Below are 10,085 nucleotides of genomic sequence, written 5' to 3'. Positions count from 1 at the left end.
ATGGTGTCACACAGTTGTTCTCATTCTCAGAACTCGAGGGGTGCCCCTTCCTTCCCCTCAGTCTCAGCAAGATCCCGTGTTTTGGTGTGGTAGGCAGGGTAAGTGGTTTAGGCATGCCCCAGAACAAGCATGGGAGGGCAGGGAACAGGGATGGATTGCAAACACAGAATGTTGGAGGTGTCCACTTTACCGAAAGGTGGGAGGGGAGCTCATGTCACTCCCAAAGCTCAGCTACAACTAACTTTTCGGGGTCGGGTTGGGAGGCGATGACAGGTTTGACCGCTGTAAAGCGACAAATGTTGGTTCAGGAGGCCGACTAAAGGTGGGTAAGCCACCAAGGCTGGCGTCACAGGTTGGGCTGAGCAAAAAGCCTGAGTCAGGGGGCAGAGAGGCAAGGTCAGTGGAGGGGGGGGGGGGGGGGCGTGTCCCGAAGTGGGGGCGGAGCCTGGGAAAGGCTGGCGAGAGAGCGGGGGCGGCGCCAGAGGTGGGCTGAGGCCGGAATCAGACGGCGGGGGCGGGCCCGAAGGCGGGGCCTAGCTCTGAGAGGCTCGCGCCTGCGCATGGGAGCCCCGGGGGGCGGGGCTGCGCGCGCGCAGTGCGCCAGCCCTGGAGGGCGGAGTCCCAGTCGCCGGCCGAGGGAGGGGGCGCGGTGGCTCTGGAGTCCGGCGCTCCCTCAGGCCGTGGACCCGATGCTCGCTGCTGCGGATCTGGCGGCGGGGCCGGCAGGGATGTGATGGACGGCCCCTCGCCTCACCTGCCGTCCTTGGGCCTGTAGGTCTCTGGGCGACCCGCAGCCGGGCCGCGGCCAAGGAGACAGCGCGACCTCCGCACGGTGAGAGCTGGGGTCCGGGCGGGAGCAGGGGCCGGAGTCCGGGCGGGGCGAGCGCCAGCTGCAGCCCCAGGCGGGGGGCGCGGTCCGGGGCCCAGGCCCAGGTTCCTGGGATAAGGCCGTGACGCCCTCCGGCCTCCTGCCCCCCGGGGCGACCCTCTCGGGCCCCCGGGAGCCGCCTGAGGCAGGGCAACCGTGGAGCCTGGAGGCTGGACGCCCCCCGCCCCAGGGGCTGTGACAGGCGCAAGGGGGCCTTGGGCCGCTGGGGCTGCAGCCCTTCTCTAGGGAGAAATCAGGGCGAGGCAGAGATACCCCGTGATTTCAAAGCCAGGATGCTTGTGAGGGTTGGTAAGGGAAAGTACCTGGGTGCCCCGAATGACTGTTTTTTTTTTTTTTTTAATTTTTAAATTACTGGGCCCAAACAAAGACACACCCTAAGACACATCCTGAGAGAAAACTTTGGTGGACCACACCGTTGCTGTAGGTTCAAATGCTTCTCTCTCCTTTTTAGACGTCTGCTGTTTTTATACATATATATATATATATATATATATTTATTATTATTATTATTTTAATGCATCTACTTTTTTGTCGGGTAAAAAGAGAATGACTTCTTTGAGAGAGCGTTTGACAGCTAAGCTTGAGTTTGGATTTCAATAATTGCAAATTCATCTTCGTAGGCTACCCAGCCAATTAGGCTTGCTGTGCCTAGTCTAGGCCTGAACAGTGTGGAAATTACTGATGCAGGGACTCTTGGTAATCCCGGATCGCAGTGTGAACGTTTCACTCCCTTGGTGGGGTAAATGGAGCTTAGGTTTTTCAAAATAGCTCTTTGAAAGGCATTCCTTTTCTCCTTTTTTTCTTGAGCATTAAAATATTAATGGAACCTATTAATTTTGCCCGGTTTTTATTTTCTTTTTAAAGCATCGTCTGTTAGTTTAAAGAGAATTTGGTGGTGGTACCTCTTCTTTAACCAGAAGGAATTTGAGATACTCGCCTTCTAATGATAGTTACAAAACCCATGTCTTATCTGTAATCGATGCATTATAAGGATTTAAACATTCCTGAATGTTTTGCTTGAAATCAGTCTTCTCAGATGTTGTTTCTATTTACCTCTCTTCGTTTATTACTTAGCATTTTCTTATTTTTTGTTTTTCTTAGTGTTCTCAACAACACTCATGTCAAATAATTTTTAGGTAAACACACACTTTCTTGACCCCTTTAGCTGTAATTCATACTGTTTTAACTTAAGCGTAGTATTATTATGCCATAGTAAGAAACTGCTACATGCCATCCTGAACAGCAAGAACTCTTCATTGTAAAAAAAACACAGCAAAAAATTTATTCTGCCTCTCCACATCCAGACCTGCATTTTGTTTGCTGTCTTGACTGAACTTCTTTGGTGGAAGAAGGGGACTTTGATTCCGTGTTTAAAAGTCCATCAGTGACTCTTCATAATCTGTATTTGATAGAAGTCAAAGTCCTTCACAATTTCTGGTACTTATCTGTCTGTCTGTCTGTCTGTTTTCTTTCTTTTTTTAACAGAGGTACTGGGGATTGAACCCAGGACCTCGTGCATGCTAACCACACACTCTACCACTGAGCTATAGCCTTCCCCCGTCCGTTTCTAATTTTATCTTCTGCCATTTTTTTGCCTGTCCTCTCCATACAAAGACTACTTAGATTTCTCTGAAGATGACATCTTCCTTTGTGGTTTTACACTATTGCCTCTTTAGAGAATTCTTCTCTAGTAAACAACTTGCCCTTCAGAACCTGACCAAAATATCACCTCTGATTCTTTTCCAGGCATCTTAACCTCCTTGTCTCCACTGATCCATTAGTACCTTGTACATTCTGCAGTTAGCATTTGTCAATTGGTAGTTAATGATTTGTTAATATGTCTGTCTCCACCAGACTTTAGGGCTTCTTAAGGTAAGGGACCTTTGCAACTCTAACACATGCTATTGTACAGCACAGGTGCTCACAAACTGTTTATTGACTACATTTTTGAGGAATGCTCCTAATCTTGAATAGAGCTTTAAGATAGATAGAGTACTACCTCTTTCCATGTTAGAAAACTTAGAAGAGAAAATTGCACAAGGTACTCTAAAATTTCCAAGAATGAAGTCAAAATTGTTGCTGATTAGGGATGAAACCCCACTTACGGCAGGAAAAAACAATGTTTTATGACACCAGAATAAAAAGGGTATGACCAGTAAGGATTGCTGCTTCTTTAGTCTTAGGATTTTTTTGAGACAAAGAAATTTGGCCAGGGTTGTGTAGGTAGAAAGGGACAGAGCTAGGATACAGTCCGGGTCTTTTGCTATCTGTGCCCTTGCCCCCAGTTTCCTGAGTCTTGTTTTACAGTCTGAATGGGGGATTTTTGAGAGAGTTGGACCTACCATTGGTTAAAGTGGTCTACTAATAGGATACTGAACTTGAAAGAATTAACAGATTATTTGGTGCAACTTCAAAAATTTTACCCATCAAACGACTAAAGCCTCAAAGGGCGAGTAACTTGCTTGAGGTTGCTTTGAGTCACCTGGATCCCACATCTCCTACGTCATGCTTGGGTATTTTTCATTATTCTGTGGTGCTTTGGGGGAAAATGAAGAGGTTGCCAATTTTCAGAGGGAGAGGATCAGCTTCCACTTCGAACCTCCTTGACTGCTTTGCTGCCTGCCACTCCAGGATCTTAGAGCCCTGGAGTGGCTAAGAAACATGATGATTCATTTGGGGATACAGGAGAAACCCGAGCTTCACTATCCCACTTGTCAGGAGAGCTTTTGACAGTGCTTGGGGCACGCTGTCCAGATGTCCCATAATAAGTGGCTTCTGCTCACCATATGGAGACCCCACATACAGTTACATTTTGATGGTAAAATGAGATTTTTTTTTTTAATAAAATAAGGTTACAGCTAGCTAATAGCATGGCTGAAATTACATGTATGGCTAGTCTGTATGTGAGAAGAACCTATCTGATTTCTCCTATGTGATAGATTTTGGGGGAAAGAAAAATTGTGGTTTTATGCCTCTGAAAAGTTAGTTTTGAAATGTGTACTTACTGTGGTAGGCCAGGTCAGTTCCAGCAGGTAACTTAGTGGTCAAAGAAATAAGAAAAAAAAATCAAAATAAAATTTTTTTTATTTATTTCTTGTCATAGATACCTGATTTTGTACTGCAATCAAAGCATAAATAAAATGTTTAATATTTGCTTTCATATTTAATGTTTTCTTATTGCTATAGTTTTTATACATTTAAATTATTATACAGTGTTACAGTGAGTTGATTTACTTATTTTTAATAATTGGACATCCAAACTGCTTCCCATTTTTCAGAGGATGTAGTTAACATGTAGATGTCCTTGGTTTTGCTCCCTTCATTTAGGCTAAAGTCCCAGAAGGGGGATTAGAAGATCAAAACTTATGAAAATTTTTGTCACTTCTGAAAAATATTGTCAGATTATTTCTGAAAGGTAGTATTGATTTACATTTGCTTCCAGCACTTTGGTTGACCAGTTTTATTTTTTACTTTTACAGGCTTTTCCTATTAAGTGTCCCCTCCACCCCCAAATGGATATAAGGGTACCTGCTATCTAAGATTGCTATTCACAATAGAAAAGGAAATGTAGTATTTTTCTAATTTTATTTTCTCCTTTGTATAACTTGTTTGTCCTTTGCCCATAAATTTACTGAAATCTTACCAATTTTTGTTAGCACCTAACACCAGAAATACATTCATCTTTTAAATATGTTTGTGATCTGTTTTATTTTTATTTTTATTGTTGTAGACTTTACAGTTTAAATTTTTTTTAAATCTCTGACTTAAAAATTTTTTTCTGATTTCATTTTTTGATTGTGAGGTCCAAGAACAAACGTTACTCCACCATCTGATGCGTATTTTTATTTTTTTAAGCTTCTAGAGCTCGTTTTGTTATTTGTATATATCTTTAACAAATAACATATAATTGAGATTGGGTTTAATTTATGTGGATTTTATACTATAGAGACACATTCTTATGAATATCTAAGTGAGTTTCAGTTGTTAAACTGCTTCCTCTTTTCTTCCTGAACTTGAATAGAAAACAAAACAAAATGAAACTAACCTGGTAATTTTTTTTTTTTTTATAAACGGGCACTTGTCTTTTAAATAAATTATAGTAAATTTAGACAAACAAAAAAGTTTCATGAAAACAATATGTTGGCTAATTGAAGTTTTTGTTCAGGATTAACTAGACGATCATTTCTGATTTAACTTACTGTTAACTATTCTAAAATATGTGAAAACAAACCCTTCGTTATCTGCTTCCTTTGGGGAGTGAGGCATTCTAGATAGATGAGACAGTCCCCGGGGGTAATAGTGAATATTGATTGAATGTTGGGTGTTTTGCTGGTACTTGGATGGAATTTCTAGCTTAATCCTCATAACAGCCCTAGGAGTAGGTTCTTTGCATGTCCTCATTCTGCAAATAAGAGAAACCTTAGAGAGGTAAAGCGACCCGCTGAAGGTAACACAGCTAGTAGCACCGGAGCTAGAACTCAGTCTGCCTGCTTTTAAAGGGCTCTATTTGAAAAGAATATTGTATTATCTTATTTTCCCTGCCAAGGATTTGAACTTTATCTCTTAGGTACTAGAAAAATACTAGATGTTTCAAAGCAGAGGGATGATAGAGTATCTTATATCTTTTAGGCAGATGGCTGATGTGGCAATGTGGAAATATATTGCACTGTGTTTCTGATGAGAGGTGGTTGAAATAAGTCTAATGAGAAACGAAGCCTGAACTGCAAAGTGAAAGTGGAGATCAGAGGGTATTATGAAAAGATACAGGGCTTAGGAACTGGTAGGAGAGTGGGAAGCTGGACTGTTGACTTGGAAGTTATAGAAAGGAGTAATGACAGGTGAATATGCGCTCACAGCACTTCATAGCACTGACTGTGATTTATTGTACCTAATTCAGTGACACATCTACCTCCCCCACTGGATTATGTGCTTGCCAAGGACAGGGGCTTAGTAGAAGGCATGAGCTAATACGGGAAGATGGCAAGAGACTGAACTGGGGGTGGGAAACACCAAATCACCAAAATCAGAGTGGCTGGAGGAGGAGCAGCTCTAGAGACTGTCAGCTGGCAAGGAGAAGGGTGATCCATCAGTGCAGGATTTGAGGAGTGTTAAGGAGAGGGAAGCATTAGCACAAAAGTAAACAGAGAACGCCACTTCAGGCTACAGTTTTGGTTGGTGTGCCCCAGTGTGATTTGCTGATGGCCAGTGGCTGTACAGAGTTAAATAGCCTTTCATTTTTACTGACACCCCTTCCTCCCCACACCAGTACCTTTCTCAAAGTATCCTGTGGCCTCTTTTAGCTTCCAACACCTGCTTGCTACAGGTGCTGATGCTGGGGTGTGACTCAACCCATTGAGAGCAACCAATCAGAATGCTTCTTTCTTTTTTAAGTGAATTGACCAATCAAGAGCATGATAGGTGTAATCTCTGAGTTTTCAGCTCTTCTCTGCTGAGTTCGTTGCTCTTGAATACTCCTCTGCTGTGGGAGTTACTTCTCTGACTTTCAAGACTTCTAATTGGTTATTTTGAGATTTGGACTCATTGGGAAGCCAGAGGATTCTTAAAGGCTGCTTCCCTGAAAGCTGAAGTTTTTCACCTTTTCCAGGTTGATCAGTAAGTTAGTTTGAAAATATTTGGATCATGTTTAAGGATTGTTGATCTTAAAATAACCCCAGGACCATCATTCCAAATAATTTAGAATGTCTGTTCTCTTTGTATAATTCCATAGTTATCTAAGGTGTGGAGACTTGTTTTAAATTTCCTTGGTCAGTTCCTGACTCACTTCATATGTCTGTTTTTCAAAGAGTCACTTAGGAAGCTTGTGCTTGATTTCTTCTGCTATCGTTTGCTTCAGCACATCCTTATCCTTCACTGTCTGTCTTCTCTTTCCTAGTATGCATGTGCCCTGTTTCTGTGCTTGGTAAGTAGAGTGGGAAGAGAAAAAAGAGAAAAAACATGGGTAATTATTCCCCTCTTCCCCTCCTTTCCACGGTTGTTACCACTGTCCTCTCCCCCATTACTGCGCCCAGCTGTCTACTTCGGCATGGTCTCCTGCCCTGCATCTTCAATTCTGTGTGTGGTAATGGGAGATGCAAGACAGCTCTTTAGCTGAGGATTGCTGGATATCTCAGGGTTTGGTCCTTCTGCAATCTCTATTCTGGTGTCATGTTGAAGAGCCCAGGTGACCTCTGGTATCTTAACAGATGCTTTCTATTCCCTGGCAATCTACCTCCTCTTTAAAATGAAAGGAAAAAAAAATCCAGGTCCTATTTCTTTGAATATTCTCTCTCTCTCTCTCCCTCTCTCTCTCTCTCTCTCTCTCTCTCTCTCTCTCTCTCTCTCTCTCTCTCTCTCTCTCACACACACACACACACACGCACACGCGCACACGCGCACACGCACATACCCCCCATACAAAGATACCATAATCGTTGATGACTAAGCCCCTAGTGAATGCACTAGAGTTAATGGAGATAGGCAGATACCAGAAGGTACTTTGAATTGTTGTCATCATATTAATGATATTTGGTTGCAGCCTGAGTGCTTTGGGGAAATTTGAGAGCTTTCTCTGACCATTATGTCTTGGCAGCCAGTGTTAGGGTTGGGAGTTACAATGTTCTCAGAAGACCATTGCTTAGAAAAGCAGGGATTATTCATAATAGCTATTTAAATGTGTAGAATGGGTCTAGTGATATTTTGGTCTGACTTGGTAGGCCAGCTTACAGGAAACATATCCAGGTGATACTTATTTACAAGTAATAGGGAAGCAGGGATGGCCATTTTTTCTTCTTTCCTTTGTTTAATTTTTTTTTCTCAAGCTTATTTTATTTATTTTAGGATAGTCTGGACTTGTCAACAGCTAGAGTTGTAGACTTGGCCATTGTTGTAGCCACTTTTGCGGTTGACATTTTTTTAGGACTAGAGAATTTCTCCCCTGTAAGTTTCTTCAACCTAGGCTTTGAGACCAGATCCTGAGCCTGGATTTTCCTCATTCATGCCATCTATCCATTCAACACATACCTGCTGAGCACTTGCTAGTAATGATGCAGCAAAGAAAACAAATTTTCTGACCTTGTGGAACTTACATTCTAATAAGATACAGAAAATAAATAAGTATATATGTAATATGTCACCTGTTACAGTGCTGTGGGAAAAAAGCAGAGTGAGGTGGAAAGAACATGCAAGAGGGATGCTGCTGCTTTATACAGGACGGCTAGAGAGGACTGAGTGATGAGTGGTATTTGAGCAGAGATGTGGAAGAAATGAGACTGTGGTCTAATTTACGCAGATATTAGGGAAGAGAGCATTTGAGGAAGATGGAACAAGAGTGCAGATGACTTTTGTCTGAAGCATTCTTGTCCTGTTTGAGGAGTAGTAAGTAGGTCAGTGGAGGCATTGAGGGGAGTGGTTGGTGGAAGATGAGATCAGAGAGGTGAGGGAGGGGATAGGGGGTTGGCGGAGAGTGCATAATAGATCATATATGGCTTTGTAGGCTAATAGAACTTTGGCTTTTCCAAAGGTGGGAAGCCATCGAAGGATTTTGACTTGTTTTAAATAGACCTCTCAACTGTTATGTAGAGAATGTCAGAGGTGGGGCATAATGAGATAATTCAGCAGGTTCCAGCAATAATCTGAGGTAGGAGATGATGGTGATTTTAGGCAGGGTTGGGAGAAGTGCTCACATTCTGTATACATTTTGAAGGCACAGCCAGCGGAATTTGATGGTCGATTGTACGTGGGCTATAGGTTTTGGCCTGAACAACTGAAAGAATGGATATGCCATTTACCGAGATGAGGAAGACTGGGGAAGAAGCAGGTTTTAGGCGGAAGGAATGAGTTCAGTTTTGGCCATGTTAAGTTAGCAGTCCAAGTGAAGATACTGCCCAAACATCTGGCTATACATGAGTCTGCAAGTCAGGTCAGAGGTGGGGCTGGAGATACAAATTTCCAGTCATTGACATAGAGATAGTATTTAATACCGTTGGAGCTGACTAAGATACTCTAGGGAGTGAGTGCGACTGGAGAAGAAGTTCAGATACTTTGCTTGGGGTTCTGTAATGCTAGCACACAGAGAGAGACTGGAAGATGGAGAGTTAGAGCTCGAGCTAGCAAAGGAGGGTAAGACGCGCCCTCCGAAGGAGGAGAATTAAGAGTAAGTCCTATCCCTGAAGTCAAGTGAAATATTTTAAGGAGGAAGTCAGCTGCTGTTAGATCGAGGACTAAGATGTGACTTAGATTTAACAGTATGAAAATCATTGGTGACCTTAACTTATTCATGGTGGACTAATGGAGATGACAACTTCTTTGGAGAAGGTTTTAAGAGAGGACTGTAGGAGACGCATCGGAGACAGCCTATTCTTTTAAGGAGTTTACTATAAAATGAAACTGAGAAAAACAGGGTGATAGCTAGAGGGGATGTGGAGTCAAGGAATTTTTATTTTTTTAAAGATGGGTCTTTTCCAGTACATTTGTATAAATAAAAAGTATTTGTAGCTGATAGAATGATCCAGTAGAGAGAGGAGAAAAATATTATAAGACGTTTCTTTGAAAAATAAATGAAATTAACTTTATCCCAATCTGTGACCCCAGGGACTAACATTATTATTGTTATGTCAATGTGTATTGACCTATTCTTTCAAAAGAGGACAGTGGCTAGTGGAGAGAGGTGTTAAAGAACATCCCCTCTCCCCAACTTGGTGAATTTTCATCAGTTTAAAATGGTAGTTTTTATATGTGGGTAACAAAATCTGTTTATGAATTACTAGGAATCTGTTAAATGGTCTTTTGTTTGTTGTTGTTGTTGTTAACCTATTTTTCTCTGGTAACTTTTCCCTGATTATCGTTCTCAGCAGTAGCCATGTGATAGGTTCAGAATTTTGATTCGATAGTCTCTGCCCGCTATATTATGAAGTACTTTTTTAAAAAAGAAAAAAAAATAGGAAAAAACCTTTTACGTTAAATGGAATAAATGGAATACTTCTAAGGGGAAAACTCGATGGCCTCTCTTTTTCCCTTTCTTTTTTCTAATGTCCCTGACTGCACTTTTACTGTAATTGCTTCTAATTATTGAGTTGTTATCTGAGATGAGTTCAGAAACTGATGTTGAAAGCCCATATTACAGTTTTTATAGCACTTTATGTGCTTCTTTCTGTGGTTCACTTACGTTTGAGTAAGTATTTGTCAATATTGAGTGCTG

At 42.0% G+C, this 10,085-nt stretch overlaps 1 protein-coding gene across 8 annotated transcripts in view; it reads left to right on the top strand.

Moving 5' to 3' along the window:
• Positions 1-604: 604 nt before the first annotated feature.
• The window catches only part of CCSER2 (coiled-coil serine rich protein 2), a 122,982-nt gene continuing 113,501 nt past the window's right edge, over positions 605-10,085 (top strand). For 4 of the 8 annotated variants that reach the window (XR_010381908.1, XM_031461033.2, XM_031461031.2 and 1 more), the window contains exon 1: positions 607-832. The gene's annotated coding sequence lies outside the window, so the exon portion shown is untranslated. Of the gene's footprint in view, positions 833-10,085 lie in introns of all 8 variants that reach the window. The other 4 variants (XM_031461028.2, XM_064487983.1, XM_031461030.2 and 1 more) reach the window with 2 other exon arrangements.

Source organism: Camelus dromedarius, chromosome 8 (genome assembly GCF_036321535.1).
Source record: "Camelus dromedarius isolate mCamDro1 chromosome 8, mCamDro1.pat, whole genome shotgun sequence".
NCBI lineage: Eukaryota > Metazoa > Chordata > Mammalia > Artiodactyla > Camelidae > Camelus > Camelus dromedarius.
This window is presented reverse-complemented; position numbering and strand designations above follow the sequence as displayed.